Source organism: Pseudorca crassidens, chromosome 17 (assembly GCF_039906515.1).
Source record: "Pseudorca crassidens isolate mPseCra1 chromosome 17, mPseCra1.hap1, whole genome shotgun sequence".
In the NCBI taxonomy this organism is placed as follows: Eukaryota; Metazoa; Chordata; class Mammalia; order Artiodactyla; family Delphinidae; genus Pseudorca; species Pseudorca crassidens.
In genome coordinates, this window is record NC_090312.1 from 72,080,034 (window position 1) to 72,097,247 (window position 17,214).

General features: G+C 39.4%; 1 protein-coding gene across 4 annotated transcripts in view; it reads right to left on the reverse strand.

The window, feature by feature from the left end:
- The window catches only part of PREX2 (phosphatidylinositol-3,4,5-trisphosphate dependent Rac exchange factor 2), a 286,239-nt gene that overhangs the window by 58,086 nt on the left and 210,939 nt on the right, over positions 1-17,214 (reverse strand). The window lies entirely within an intron of this gene.

Here is a 17,214-nt window from a genome sequence, read left to right on the forward strand (position 1 = left end):
ATCCCTACACATCAGTACCTATTGTTGTGATCTGAAGGGCTTGGTTTACATGTTTCTTTCCCCCACTAAACTATAAGCACCTTGTAGACAGAGACAATGTACAGTGTACCTTTATTACTTTATCACCTGACACAGTGCCACGCACACTGTGAGTATGCAATACATTTTGGTTGAATAAATAAACGAATAATTAACTTTCCTAAAATTCCTGCTGAATAACAGGTCTAAACCATTTCCAAGAAGAAAGTGTCTTCTTTCAAGAAAGAGTCTGTGTCCAAAAGTATTAGAAATCATCTATCACAAATAGCTGTTGGTCAAGAAAAATATTGCCAAGCATGGTAAATTTTCCCCATCCCAAAGCAAACATACACTCTCACTATTTTTCTTATGAACCTTACTTAAAATGGAAAAATATTAACTGTCTGAAAAAGACAAACCGGGTCACTGCCCTATTTTGAACTTTGTAAGTGTTTAATTAGGATCTGCTGAAGCAGTGTGGAACTATCACTGTCTTCTAAGATATTAAGGCAGACAATTCAAAAATGAGTCTCATCTCGTAAAAAATTGCACACATCTGCTTCAGAAGGAAGGCTTGGGAAATTGTAATATGACTAGAAATACTGACATACAGACATCTGAAAGATGTCATTAGCAGAATTTAGAAATAGTGAGTATGGTAAGTGAAAATACATTAAGAAATTGAAGGTCCCTTGGGACTTTTTCTTTGTAATTTCATTCCTCAGATGAGCAAACAGATCACAGGTAAGTTTTAAAGAACTATTTGGAATTGAACATGATCTCTGTGAGGGCAGGGGCTACACCATGTTACCACTGTATGCCTGGCACCTAGAATATTGCCTGAGCCAAAGCAGTTGCTCAGTAAATACTCGTTAAATGAATCATTAAGGAAAAGTGAAAATCGGCATGGATAGACAAGAAATCAAGTCATCCACTACTGAGTCCTTCCTGCAAAGAACTGTAAGTTTGATCAAGTGCATTCTAATAAAAATGTAAACTGAGTGAAGTAAGTCAGACAGAGAAAGAGAAATATTGTATGATACTGCTTCTATGCAGAGTCTAAAAAAAAATAAAAATAAATGATACAAATGAACTTATTTACAAAACAGAAACAGACTTAGAGAACGAACTTATGGTTACCGGGGGGAGAAGTGGAGGGGAGGGATAGTTAGGGAGTTTGGGATTGACATGTACACACTGTTATATTTAAAAAGGATAACAAACAAGGACCTACTATATAGCACAGGGAACGCTGCTCAATATTATGTAACAACCTAAATGGGAAAAGAATTTGAAAAAGAATAGATGCATGTATATGTATAACTGAATCACTTTGCGGTACACCTGAAACTCACACAACATTGTTGATCAAGTCTACTCCAATATAAAATAAAAAGTTAATAAAAAAGTAAGTACGTCTTCATCTATCCATGTATCTTTTAGACACTGTCCAATAACGTCCTTCCTCTTCCAGTCCAAATTTCTCCCAAAAAAATCTACCTCGGTAATTCTCCTTCCAAACCTCTGAACCACTCCCCTTAGCTGACTGCAGTCAGATCTCCACCCATCACACTACTCACACCGTTCTCCCTATTAATGCCAAATCCAGTGGACATTTTCCAGGTGTTATTTTCTGAATCTCTTCTTACAGATGCACTCTTGATCACCCACTCCTTCACATTCTCTATCCGCTAAGTCTTTTGACATTGGGCTGGTGCCTTGTTGGTTCCCACACAATTCCTTAACCTTGCCTTTCTGCCTCTTCCACGGGCTCCTCTTCCTGACCTGCCCCTTCAGCACCTGATTCTGCCTCACCTCACTATTCTCCCTCTGAACCCTCTCCTGGGTCATCTTTTTTTCCTCTCAGGGACTCAAATCTGTGCATCTCTAAGCTCCAGATTTGTGTGTCTACTTATGTGTTCAATAAATAAATACTTTGAAAGCCAGGCACAGTACCAGGCACTGGGATAAAAGGTGAAAAAAAGACAGTGTTTACCTGCAAAGAATTTATGTTTGAGAGTGAGGACGATAAATAGGTAATTACAATCCAGCGTGATGAGTGATCTAAAAAGGGTTATTAGCAGAGTGTTAGAAAAGCACATCAGTGAACACATTAGGACAAACAGTGAAGTAAGTCAGAAAGAGAAACAGAAATACCGCACGCTAACACATATGTATGGAATCTAAGGGAAAAAAAAAAAGGTCATGAAGAACCTAGGGGCAAGACGGGAATAAAGACACAGACCTACTAGAGAACAGACTTGAGGATATGGGGAGGGGGTAGGGTAAGCTGTGACAAAGTGAGAGAGAGGCATGGACATATATACACTAACAAACGTAAGGTAGATAGCTAGTGGGAAGCAGCCGCATAGCACAGGGAGATCAGCTCGGTGCTTTGTGACCACCTAGAAGGGTGGGATAGGGAGGGTGGGAGGGAGGGAGATGCAAGAGGGAAGAGATATGGGAACATATGTATATGTATAGCTGATTCACTTTGTTATAAAGCAGAAACTAACACACCATTGTAAAGCAATTATACTCCAATAAAGATGTTAAAAGAAAAATAGGTACTAGGCAAAGGGAATGAAGGGTCTTTAAGGCATAAGGAAAATTCAGAAGTGAGAACAGAAGTTGTCCATTTAGATTGTGGAACTTAAGTCTCTGCAAAGCTTCTTAATTCCCTCCAGAGAGGGGAAGGCATGAGAAATGGCAGTTGGGTGATGACTCAGCAGATCTAAACAACAGTTGAATGAATGAATGAGTGAATGAAAAGGTAAAGAAGGAACAAGAGGGGGAGGAGGTGATAGAGAAGAGAGGGACAGACACGGGGGGGTGGGGGACGACAGGGAAGGAAGGGGGGAGGAAGAAGGAGAGGGAGGGAGAGGGTGCCTCACCCTTTATTTATCATGGATTCCGCTATGTTGGTTTAGATATAAATGACGAGGCAAATGATGTAAGACTTACAAGATTCTTCCATTGTCCTGACTGTTGATAAAACACTGTCTAACCTTCTGAAATCTGTCTAAAAATCTGTCTAACCTTCCTGAAATCCTTGTAACATTCAGCAACAGGGACTTGAGAATAATAAGAAATACTAACCCTACACTATGGATATGAGGGCATGTTCTTAATACTTTCATTCAATTACTTCAATACTCTTTAAGCAACTATTTAGGTATAAAGCCCTGTTCTGTTTCAGGAATGCGGCAATGAGCAGAGACAAAGCTCCTTCCCTCAGGGAGCTTGCACTCTAGCACACACGAGGGGTGGTGTGAATCTGTCTTTCTTCTCTGGTGAAAGTCTGAAAAACCCGACTCCAGAAGCCTTTCTGTGTGGGAAAACAGTGACTCCTAATGCTGGCTCTTCCCACATCCGCGTTTCTACTATAGGCAGCCCTGTTCCCTATGTGGTTTTCAAAGACATTTCTTCACCCAGACATGAGACAAGCTTGCTCTCCCCGCTTCAGAATCTGCTCTCGGTTCACCTTCCAATTTCCACCTCTGTTTAGGGAACACGCACACATATATGAAAGACCAAAGCGACATCTCTCACCAGCAATTGTTTACTTTAAATTCTAGCCTATGTGGTCTAGCTTAGTACCTCTCAAAATGTGGTTCTCAGACTTAAGTAAAGAACTTGTTCCCAAGAGTTCAGAAATTGCATAACAATTTATATTGCCTCAACATGCAAATAATTAACAGTACTTTTGTTATTGGATAGGAAATTGATCAGTCCAGTAAGTCGTACGTGGCGTGAGCTGCAGAAGAGTCACGCACAGGAGGGCTACAGGGCGATAAGTGATATCTGAAGGTTAGTTTGTCAACCATAAACCAAAAGGGTATAAAAACTGAAATCAAACGTAAACATTTGTTTTTATTTACAACCTATCTCTACTGTCACTTTGTCAATCAGAGTTTTAAAAATTGATGGTTTAATATAATTAACTATATGAGAGAAATCAAATTGGTAGAATTTATCCATAATTTATGGATGCCAATAGAATTTCATTTTATTTTTGTTAAGAAATTGTGTTTAAATCTTCCCTTCCTGTGAATATATATCTCTGTTAAACTGGTTTTCTTCTATTAGGAGGGTTACGGGTTATTAAAACAAGCACAGAAAGAGTTTAGAGGCGCATTCTCCCCTGTAAGCTAGGCTGCCATCCCAACCTAGACTAGTTACCAAACAAGAAACTACTCATTTCTCACATTTAAAACTTTCAATATTGGTATATGCAGTGTTTGTTCAAAGTATACATAAAGATGTTGACTATGGGGAATCGCTATTTCTCTCATAACTTTAATTTTGATTGCAAAATAACAAAAATGACCTCAATGGCAATACTTTACTAATTGCCCAAAGACTCTGGGAGCATTCGAGGTAGTGCAGAACAGAGCTGAATGTGATACCTTCCATTTAGCTTTTAATTACAAATTGTATAAAAAGTTATTGCTTCTAATACTGTCCTTGGAGGTATGTGGAAGCCTTCTTCTGCTTTGCTCACAGCAGTTGGGCAATCACCGTTTCTGTCTTTGGGCTAAATCCAGGCCTGGAAGCATAGCTGGGGCTGTACATCCTTCTGGATAGTTTTTCACAATTGCCTCTTTTATAGTTTTTCTGGTGTGAAATCGAATGACGCATCTAGGTTGCTTTCAGGAGTATCTCTGTGCACAAATAAAACTCTTCCAGCTCCATCCTGAAGAGTTATTTTACGTAGATTCCCTCTGTCTTCCCCACTGGGCAGTGAGGTCACCTGCTCCAACACTGAGTACCCTGGGAAGCCCTTGATACTAATTTTATTCTCCAAGTAAGTTGCTCTGCAGGAAACCCACAAAATCCACCATCCATGAAGCTCACCTTCAGGTACAAGTCTTTGTGATCAGCTACCCCTTATGCTAGGCAAATACTGAGGACTGTACAAACCTCCTCTCAGCTAACACTCCTGTCAGCCTATGAGGCATCACTTAGCTCCACTGGACAAATAAGGAAATCAAGGCTCAGATATTGAGAAACTGCCCCAAGTCAGACCACTAGTCAATGCAAGAGTGGGGACTGGAATCCAAGTGTGACCAACTTTCCCTCCTCTAGTATATTACTGCAGCAGGCAATTCCAGATCATTAACCTTCTGGTTTTTCTCATTTATATCACTGTAGAAATTGTAAACCAACTGAAAAAAAAATTTTCCCTTGACCTAAATGTAACTTGGTCTATTAAGCATATTTCTGTTTTCTCTTACTTAGCTCATAAGAAATGCAATGAGCATCACATTAGATCTACTAAAAATGCTTCTCCTTTAGACTAGGAAGGGATTTGTTCATTTTTTTTTCTGTGTTTTCTGAATGTGTCTGATGTTACATCTGAGTTCACTGATTTCTCAAGTATCAAGATGAAGTTCAAAGTTTATATCAATGGAAGCACCTCTAAGAAGCTTTTAACTTATTAATGTGTACACAATTGTATGAAATATGCTATGAATGGAACAGAACTATAGGTTTTTAATTTTGCATGATGAACATGTCAATATTGACTAGGCTTAAAAGAAAATATCCTATTGAGTTTACTTTTATTCTACTAAAATATTTTATAATTATAGTGTATCATTATTATATAATTAAATTATATTATATCTAATATTACTTAGTATATATTTCAATACTTTATTTTGGGATTTGATGCAAAGACCATGGTTGGTAATGCAAGCTGATGACATTTAAAATTTATGCACATGAATTCCCCTTCCCTGACAACGTGTAATATCCTATGAGGTGCCTTCACTATGAGGGCAAAAAAAAATACATTAGTGGGTTTGATTCACAGTCAGACTCCAGACATAATTTCTTTCATTTCCAAGTAACAATAAGACTCCAACTATTTCAGCCCCTTTTACTTCGACTCTGGTCTTTGTCATAGCTTCTTTTCTAGTTCTACAGCTATGAAACTACCCCTTTTCAGAAACAACAAATCAGAATTCTTCCTTGTCCTTTGAAATTCCCATTTTCTTCAAAGAAGGTTTTACATATTTGTGTTGTACTTAACGCTTTTATTGTAAGTGATTAAAGTTGCATTAAATCACTTCCCCAAGCCAAACACATTAGTACTGGGATCATTCCCTACTTCAGAGAAGTAGTGGAGTGCTGTAATAAAAGTGAGTGTTGTGACAGGGAGATCAACTTGGTGCTTTGTGACCACCTAGAGGGGCGGGATAGGAAGGGTGGGAGGGAGACGCAAGAGGGAGGGGACATGGGGATGTATGTATACGTATAGCTGATTCACTTTGTTATACAGCAGAAACTAACACACTCTTGTAAAGCAATTATACTCCAATACAGATGTTAAAAAAAAAAAAAGTGAGTGCTGTGGAGCTGGAAATAGCTAGTTTGAGAGGCTTGGTGTCATCACTGCCGGATGCCTGCATTTGAGCAATTCACCGGCCCTCTCTGTATGTGAGGTGTTACCACCCGGGAAGTTTCATGCCTTATTTTGGCTTTAGCTATGTCTGACCTCTATGTGAATGACTCCAGCCTACTGGACCGAGACTCTTGGATGTCAGTCTCACATCTCAAATCCAATTCAATTCAGTATCTTGCACTACAACCCCAAAGGAGCTTCTCCGCTTGTTTCCTCATGGTATCAGAGAATAATCCAGGCACCCAAACCAGTATGTCTGTGTCTCCCTCTCAACATTACCATGTATTTAGTGGAGAAGATTTTTTTCCCCTAATCCCCATATATTTCTAAAATCTATGCCTTCTTTTCCATCTCCATTTCTATCTGCATAGCGTTTTTATTATCACTTGCCTGAACTATCTTAATAGCTTCCTAATCAGTCTTTCTGACTCTAGTCTTGTCCTCACCCCTAACTGGCCCTCAGTGGTATCCCCAAGGCTGCTCAGTTAAAAATGTGTTGCTGCCTTGCCACTGAGAACTCACAAGTGAATAGTGTCACTTACAGGCTTCAGCCTAAGCTCCTCAGCCGGCGGGCGTCTGAGGTCCCCCGTGGCCTGCGCCTGCCCACCCCCCTCCTGCGTCCTTTCTGCCTGTCCTCACCTGTCACGGTTCTGCAATGCCTTTGCTCTTATCACTCCCTCCCACTGAAACAGCCTGTCTCCTGTCCTGCATCTGGCCCGCCAGCAGTCATCTGTCTGAACTCCCCCATCCCCGGTCTCTCCTAAGTGATCCCCTTCTACGCTCCCTGGGCATCCTGGAACCACCATGATGGTTAGCAGAGAATTTCAAAATTACCTGTTCACCACATCAACTCTTCCTTCCCTTTCAGATTCACAAGGTCATGTTGTCTAACTCATCTCTGTATCCCCAATACTGTACACATTCCTGCACTTGCATACAGGTGCACAATAAATACTGCTGAAACATAGGGAATATTTCCAAACCCATTCAATACTGACATCAGAGCCCACACCATTCACCAGACATTCTGTTGAAAATCATCATGAGGTCAGTCAGGACCCCACCACCGTTGATGTGCTGTGTTCTGGTTTGCCCCAAATCATCTACATACAAGCATTCATTAATCACCTATTAATAGCTACCTTATCAGCAGTGGGTAAACCAAAAAGAGAAAGACAAGGTGAAAAGGAGAAACAGATACATATAAAAAGAATATAAAGCATAATGTGGTAAATGTTATAACAGATGTCTAAAAAGGGAAAATAAGGAAAAAAGACTAGCCTTAGGGAGGTGGGAAGACCTCTCAGGGAGGATGGATTTTGAGGTGTACCAAGAAAGATGGAAAGGAATTGGTTAAAGCAATGGAAACTGAAGTCCTTGTGGCTGAAATTACCAGAAGCCAAGCAAAGATGTGTTTGATTTTCTTCCTGAATGACCGACAGAACTTCACAAACTTGAACCTATGTAAGACAGAACTTTGCCCTCCATTGAAGTTGGGTGGTCTATATAACTAGACAGCTCATTCACAAACATAAGGCTCTTACTCTTCACATAAATTATGATTTTCAATAAATTCGTATTAATTTCTTCTAAGTTACAATTATGTCTTTTCTCTCAAAAGCTCTGGGCCCAGGCTACATTTCCTGACTGGTGAAGGGGTAAAGTTTTGAAAGGATAATTTGTGATTCACTCACTTTCCATGGTCCATCCACCAAACCAAAGAAGTTTGAAATGTCAGCAAAAAGGAACCGAACAAAAGCAATAGGAAAAAGATTCACTAAAAGAGCTTGACTAGGATGCTCTGAATATATTTTTTAAAGACTGACTGTCCTCATGATCAGCTAGAAAAGTCAGCAGAGTTAAAAATAAGAATCAGTCTTGCTTCCATAAGCACGGACCATTTTTCCTCACACAGTGTATTTCTCTAACTGATTCTTCAGGGTGTGCTTATTTTCTCTTTGATACTTCCAGCTCTAATTTATCCTTTGGGAAATTCGGAACACAAGGTACTTTGATCTTCCCTTTGCTTTGGTGAAAACAATAGCTTTCCTTAGCTTGCAGACAGATAATTCTCTTCAAATGTTTCTTATTGAAGACGATTTTACTTGCTTCTATTTGTCAGCCAGAAAATCTATTCATCCTTGATAAACATCATCACAGTGGACTTATCGCAAAAATGTGAAAACTCAGAGTTAAGTCATTCTAATCTCTTTTGTTGCCTTTATCTTAAAAATTGAATTAAAAATTCCTTTAATGTAAAAGTAAAATAAATATTAGACATAATTACAACTTCTCAAGGGCAAACGAATTAGTTTGAATTCAGACAGAAATAAGTACAGTTCAGATAATTAAATGAGATTATATGCATAAATACATAGGCAACTATATCATATTTTCAGAAAGTAATGGTGGCAACGTTTAATGGAATTATAGCACTTTTCAAATAAAGAAGAGATATGTTGCTCTCAAAAGTGCCACTATAATTTCAGCTTTGTCTGATCTTGTCTCATGTGAAATGTATGAACCTTGGCTACGCTGATGAATTTTCTCGGGAGAGGTCTCCAACAGAGTCAGCATCTGTACCCTTCAAATGGCCCAGAATCTTCTGAATAGAAAATGAAGCAAACTGGATACTGGAATAAATTCAATAAAATACCCCACCCAAAGAAGACCAATACATCGCAATTAATCTGATTTCCAATTCAATTCAACTATTTTTACGGTACTTACTATGTACCAAACACAGTGGGGAACTAGGACCTGGCTGCCCTCATATATACATAGGCAGGTAAACAGCCCACAAGTCAAAATCAAACAAATGAAAACAAAGAGGCTTTCAAAGAGTTTTAAGGAAGAAACCCAGGTAATTCCAGATGAGGCTACACCTGAAGGCTTCCTACAGGAAGACAATTTTGAGATGGGTCCTAAATAATTATACTCTTTCTGCACAAGGAAATAGGGCTGGAGTGTGTCCTGAATGAACTGGGTTGAAAGAAGCTGAGGAAGAGCTGATGGTAAACGAGGGTATACTGATTCTGTTCCTACATTTGTTTCATGCCCCTCTTTCTCCTGAATTCCAGCCTCTGGAACACTTCATCCTTCTCCTCCCCACTTTAGGATTTTCATACATACTATTCCTCTGCTGGAAAATACCCACTTCCCCACAACTTTATCTCCCATCCCCTCTCCCTTAAACACTGTAACCCCAACTTCTCTTTCAGAGAAAGAGTCACTTCCTCAAATAATTCATTCATGTCCCTGATACTTGGTGGGGGTGAAGGGTTTGTCAAATACAAGTATCCAGCAATTCCTTTAATTTTATATTGTGCAAGAATATGACACTTAAGTATAATTCTATTTCGTAAATATAGATCCTTTATATATGTCAGGTATAGTAAAGAAGCCTAGTACACTTTTAAGCATTGTAAACAAATTCAAATTCTTTGTAGATTCAGTTGTTTTCTCCTTCTACTGAAGAATCACTTCCCACGTTAAAAAAAAAAAATGTACAACTCTGAAAACTCCATACTCCTAATCTGAAAGCAGAAATAAATTGAATATACATATTTAGTTTACAGCTAGTCTTCGAGAAACAGAAATGTGGTTGTATCTTAAGGTATAAAAAATGGAATTCGGCTGAAAGATAGGATGGAAAGCAAATATAAAACTGCTCTAGAGGAGATAACTATGCATCTGGAGTGTTTCCAATTAATTAAAAAAGAATAACTCTAAAATCTGCACCTTTATAAAGAGAAACAATTGAAGGACAAAGGCATTATCTGTATTTTAATTGATCTTCTCTCTGTCTCTCTTGCTCTCTCTCAGATTTTACTAAGTTCATACTCTTGTTGATTTAAGGTAGTTTCCACAGCTCCTCGTCAACAGAAGCAAAATTTTCTGTTTCAAACGTGGGTATACTGTTTGCTATCAAAACAAGGAATGGGAAAGTGTGTTATGAATTGAAGACTCTGACGGAAGAAAGAGATGGGATGGAGGATGTGCCTGTAACAGAGCAGGGCTCTATAGGGCCTTTGGGGGACAGACTCCTGCCCCCAACCATGTCCTCCATCTGCCTCTTGCTTGTAGAAAAGGCCTCCAAGGCCCTCCCCAAGTTCCAAAGAATAAATTTAATCAGAGAAGTGAGAAAATGCAGAAACAAAGGAAAACAGCCAAGCAAGACAAAATAAAAATTGTTTAGCCATTAAATAAAGTCAAGTGTCTTTAGCTCTTCCTCAAGAGCTACAGAGAATACTCTGAACCATACCCTTAAGCTGTTTTGCAGATACGGAAACTCCCACCAGGTGGAAGAACTTCACTGTATGCTGACCACAAGCACAAGCACTAGACCCCAGACAGGTTGGAACCAGAAGGTTGATGATGTCGACTCCCAATTACCTCACCACCAACCAATCAGAAGAATGTCCATGAACTGATCACACACCCTGCAAGCCTCTCTCTCACCCTACCTTTAAAAAACCTGTCTGTGAAAAGCCATCGGGGAGTTCGGGCCTTTTGAGCATTAGCTGCCTGGACTCCTTGCTTGGTGCCTGCCTAAAATGCTGAACCCTCCTTGATTCTCCTTGACCACAACCCAGTGTCAGTGGATTGGCTTTACTTTGGATTAGGCAAGGGGACCCAAGTTTTGCTTGGGAACGTGCCTAGGACTGCAGATTGGATTGAAAGGCTGATGTTCTGCTCTTCTGGACTTTCTTATGCTGGTTGATACTTGTAAAGACATGAAATGGTAGGAAGTCCATGCCATTCTTCACATCTGTCTCATGCCAGGAGAACATACTCACTTTTTTTCCCTCCAGAGGTAGAGAGAAGTGACACATTTCACAGAGGTGCTATCATGGGAATGGCCAAAACACATACATATTTCTGGCCAGACAATTCTCAGTTGAAAAAATGGTTCAAATATGTGACTCTGAGATTGATACTTGTGTAGCATTTCTTGTTAACATAAATAAAATGTCTATCTTCTATTTGTTACATAAAATATATTTTGGCTTTTTGAAACTTTCTTTAAAGAAAATGTGCCATTCTTTATCAAAAAAGGCACACCTTAAGGGAATATATGCTTTGAATAATTTATTTGTCTGCTTTCTGTAAAGATGATGAATGTACCTTTAGATATCCCAAATCATAAGCCCTAAAAAATTCAGTATGGGCTTCCCTGGTGGCGCAGTGGTTGAGAATCTGCCTGCCAATGCAGGGGACACGGGTTCGAGCCCTGGTCTGGGAAGATCCCACATGCCGCGGAGCAACTAGGCCCGTGAGCCACAAGTACTGAGCCTGCGCGTCTGGAGCTTGTGCTCCACAACAAGAGAGGCTGCGACAGTGACAGGCTCGCACACCGCAATGAAGAGTGGCCCCCACTCGCCACAACTAGAGAAAGCCCACACACAGAAACGAAGACCCAACACAGCCAAAACTAAATATATAAATAGATCTATTAAAAAAAAATTCAGTATGAAGCTTTACCAAAATAATAGTCTCAGTAACTAATTATACAACTTGTTTCCTTTTGATTTTTCTTTTTATTTTAATGTTGACTTTATACTGAAAATAATATTTGAAAAAAGCTAAGCTAGACCCCTCGAACTGAAAGGAGTACTTTAGTATGAGGAATATTATTCATATTTACATTTATCTCATTAGTCACTATGCAGTGATGCCTTCTGCCAATAAATAGGATACAGTAAAATGAAAGGGTTTGGTAATGATAAATTACATTTACGTAAGGTAGGAAAAAATGAGGCCAATGGGGATGATGGCTCATGGGCAGAGGAAATACAAAGGAAAGCCTCAGTTAGAAAAGAGAGAATAAAATAGCATGAGGATGGTGAAGGTAGGGAATAAGAATGCCCCTCCTCCAGAATTCCTTGGTTAGAATTTCTGAGTTAGACATTTACACGCTGGGCTTCTTAAGAGTCTGAAGGAAATCTATCAAGAACTTTACCTGACTTGGCACAGGAGGATATATTTTAGAAACAGCTGTAAGACATTTCTGCTGGCTGGATCCTGTTCACTGGGGGTAACAACTAACCCAGGGTGTCTGCAGGCAACCAGTGTCAGGGCTCTGACGCAGGTGGCAAAGAGTCCCCAGGTGCACAACCTCATCTGAATTCCCCTGGAGACTGGAGGAGAAACTCTCAGAACAGCCAGCTGGCCTCGGCATGCTTCACTACTGCTTTCTGAAGACTTCAACCAGTTGAATTTTATTTGCAACAGATGCATGAGATATAATTGGACAGCAGGAATTCAATAAAATCCATTCCAATGGCTTCTTTCCTTACAATAAAATCCGAACCTCCACAATGGCCTACAGCCCTACATAATCAGACCCCTACACATTTCTCTCAACACCTATCATCCTTCTCAATGTGCTAGGATCGCCCTGGCCACCTTTGTCTTCCTCACACATGATAAGCTATTGCCATGACCTGTATGCGTCAATTCTCTGCTTTGGGAAAGATCTTCCCCCATACTCTGACAAGGCCATCTCAGAAGAATACCACCTAAGGGACTTCCCTGGTGGTCCAGTGGTTAAGACTCCTCGCTTCCAGTGCAGGGGGCACGGGTTCGATCCCTGGTCGGGGAACTAAGATCCTGCATGCCACACTACATGACCAAAAAAAAAAAAAAAAAAAAGAAAAAAGAAAAAAGAAAAAGAAATACCACCTAATATTTAAGTCCTTCCTAACCACCTGCTCTAAATGACCAACCTCCTACCATAGAAACCAGTTTTAGATTTTCTTCATTGCACTTTTCACTATCTGCAATACGTTGTTTATGGATTTATTTGCTCATTTTTTTGTCTTGCCCATTCTCACAAGAATGGAAACCTCATGAACATTCAGTGAAGAAATGGTACAGAATCAGAGCAATTGGAGGCATTTGATAATATCTGACACCACACCTTCGTAACAGAAAATTGGTTTGTAGTGTATAATGTTCACTCCATTCACTGAGATGGCCTAAGACAGTACAAAAATTATGGACTTTAAAGAGAAAAACGTCTTTGATTTAAATCCTGGTTTCACCATTTCTTATCTGGGTAAACTTGTGTAACTTCTCTTTAAAATGGAAATGATAATATGGAACTCACTGGCTTATTAAATAATCCATATAACTTACCTAGTATTGTTACTGACTTCTAACATGTTCTTAAAAATTGGTAGGTATTATGGCTACATTATATTTTCTTTTAAGTAGCAAATTATTTCCACCTATTCTTTGCTGTTCTGAAGAAACCTCTGTAACTGAAGTGGAATCCATTGTTTCAGCTTGTCTGGTACTCTTACCCTGTGCTTTTTTTTTTTTTTTTTTTTCCGGTACGCGGGCCTCTCACTGCCGTGGCCTCTCCCGTTGTGGAGCACAGGCTCTGGACGCGCTCACGGGCTTGTGGCATGTGGGATCCCCCCGGATTGGGGCACGAACCCTTGTCCCCTGCATCGGCAGGCGGACTCTCAACCACTGCGCCACCTGGGAAGCCCCAACCCTGTGCTTTCTGTGACAGCCCCCTGTTCTTCTGCGATGCTAAGCCCACCTAGGAACAGGCACATGACTCAGTTCTGGCTAATGAGACCAGGTCCTTTGCTGGAACCTTTAGTTGTTGGGAGTGGGAGGGATGGAGGGGGCACCTTCTCTTCTTCTTTGAATGCAACGCTGGTCTGTAGTGACCATCTTTACCCAAATGTGAAACAAGTCTGCCTGAAAATGAAGCCCACACAGAGGAAAGGAGTACCAAGAAGAGACAGAGAGAGGAAGAGTATCTTGAAGACCCACAGCCCTGGATCCAGCTGTGCCTGAAGCAGCCATATCCCCTGGATATACCTGTTAAATAAGCCAATCCGTTATTTTGTTTATGCCAGTTTGAGTTTGGTTTCTGAAACTTGTAATCTAAACAATGCTTTCCAATAAAATATTAGCCTATTTATGTTTGTTTGTTGTAAGGCCTTTGTATGTTTGCTTCCAGATAATAATTTTAAACCATGTGTCTTACCATGTCACTCTTCCGCTCAAAGCATTTAGTGATTTCTTATTTCCTTATGTTTGCTTGTTGTAAGGCCTTTTCTGATGTCTAATTAGTAAAGTACCATCCAGAATGAAACGGTTTTCAGTGAAAGTGTTAGAAAGGCTCTGGGGCTGTGTGGAACTAGCGACACCTGAGGGCTATTTTTTTTTTAAGGCGGACATTAAGAACTCCTTTAAAGAAATGGTCAATGTCAGCCTTTGGCTCCGAAGACCAAGAACAGATTGTTCAAAAGCAATCTCTGAGTCTTTGTGGTTACAAGTAACAGGAAAAATTAAGGGAGAAATTAACACCTTCATTCAAGAAATCAGCAGGAAGAGAAGGCATTACTGGGAGTAAAGAGGAAGATAATTGTCTTCCTGTGCAAAGGAAATCTAATATGCAGCAAGAAGGATATATAATTGCTGACAAAGGCACACAATTTGTACCAAGGAGTCTGTACTTTTAAAACTGCTTTCTTCAGGAAAGATACATTAAAATGTTTTCTTATGTGAAGAGGATAGCATGCAATTAATGCACACAGGCTGTTTTTCTTAACAAAGAATCTTAAACATCTTTTCATGTATCTGCTATATATGAGCATATATTTCTGTTTAAAAAAAAGATCCACAGGCATGCGAAAGCTATGCCACGTCCCCCGCTTCTCTCTGTTAGTTATAGCTAGATAATTTAATGCAACTAAACATATACTCATGGAGAGCTTCCTATGCAAAATACTTTGATAAACACAATGGGAAACAGTAAGATAAACTTAACCCTCATCTCAAAAGAGCTAACAACAGAATAAAGAAGATAAGGAATCTGTACACAGTAACTGTATCATCAGGAAGAAGAACTGAATTCTACAACAGCCATAAAGTAAAATAAAGTATTAAAATGGAAGACTGGAAGGGAAATCTGACATTCATTTAGCCTCAGGCAGTGACTCTGAAATTTGAGTGTGAGTTGATGAAAATCACCTGGAAGCCTTGTCCCAACACACATTGCTGGGCCCACCCAGGAGATGTTTCTAACAAGTTTTCAGGTGATACTGATGCTGCTGGTCTGACATCATACTTTGACTCCCTGATCTGGGGAACTGGTTTTCAATTCTAGCAACACATTAGAATCTCCTAGGGAACTTCTAAAAAATTGGATGCCGGGGCCTCATCCCAGCCCAATAATAGAAGAAAAATATTTTATGAAGGACACTATCTTAGAGTTGGACATTGACTCATATAAATAGTAGCTTTATAGACATTTGGAGACAGGAAGCAGATGCTAAGTGAAGTGTGGAAAGTCAGGGAAGAAGGACAGTCGAGGGTATGGTTAGAAACGAGGAGAGTACCGCGTAGCTGGCACACAGGAAGAGAAAGGAAGTCTTAGACCAAGTCATAAAAGACCTTGACTGCCAGGCCAAGGAGCTAGTGACTCCTTTTGGGGGAAATAAGAAATCACTAAATGCTTTGAGCAGAAGAGTGACGTGGTAAGACACATGGTTTACAATTATTATCTGGAAGCAAAATCCTAAGTAGATTAGAACAACACTGGTTCTTAGAGACGGGAGATTGTTTAGAATGCTACGGCAATGGTCCAGACCCATTTTCTCAAACTGAGCTCTGGGGATGTATTCTCAGGGCCCACATGTTCTACAGAAATGCTTTCATTTTGTATCCTTATTTGAAAGATAACCTAAGAATATATTTTATCAGTTATGAAGGCAAAACTTTTCTTTTGTGCTAACGGTACTCAAATGAGAGATGTTCACAAGATGTGACTGATCTTCTTAAGTCAGTATTTCTTAGGAGACACAGTACTGAAGAATTCAATTTTCAGTTTTTTTTTTTTCTGTGAAAGGGGTCAGTCCATTATATGTCTTTGAGAAATAGTGATCTAGACAAGGTAATAGAACTAGGGCAGTCTAAGAGATATTTTAGTCAGAATCATCAGGATCTCCAACTACATTTTAAGAGCAAAAGAAAATGAGAAATCAAACATATTGGGGGTTTGAGGCTGAGAACTTGAGAAGATGACAAAATGATGGTATGAAATAAAGAACCTAGGAAAAGGGACAGGTTTGTGTGAGGCAAGGGTAAGGGGGTAATGCATTCAAAGTGAAAAAAAGCCAACCTGGTGGTAATCACAAGAACCAACACCTCCACACACCAGGAATTTTAGGAGTTAATTTATCTTCACGGTTTAGCCATATCGTAGACAAAACCAAAAAAAAAAAAAAATCACAACAGTATTTTTGAGTTACTAAGGCCTACGGTAGAACAAATGTATTTTTCTTTTAAAAATAAAAGCCATAATCGGTTAGTAATTTTAAAAGGTGACCTGTTAACACAGTAACTTATAAAAGGGAACTATATATGCTAATAATTGGTTAAAAATTGAAGCTTCTAAATTATAATACATTTCCCTTTCATTTACTGTGGTTAATTTTTCCCTGCCATTGATCATAATACCAGCAAGATTATTTTTAGAGGAAAAAACAATAAAATGTAATATTATCTGAAAGTAGATACTTTTTCCAATATCAAGTAGTACCTTTTTTTATCATATTTTCCATGTTAAACATATTCATCTCTTGGTGTCAGGGTGCCAGCTGTTTAATGGTACATAAAGGAACCTATTTTTCCTTTAATCCACTGAACCTCCTAGGAGACAGCACTATAAAGCAATGCTTTTTTTTCTTGGAAATGGTCTACGAAATAATTAATCTCTTGATCTTCTCAGAAATTAAGACAACAGCATGAAAAGTTTAAAA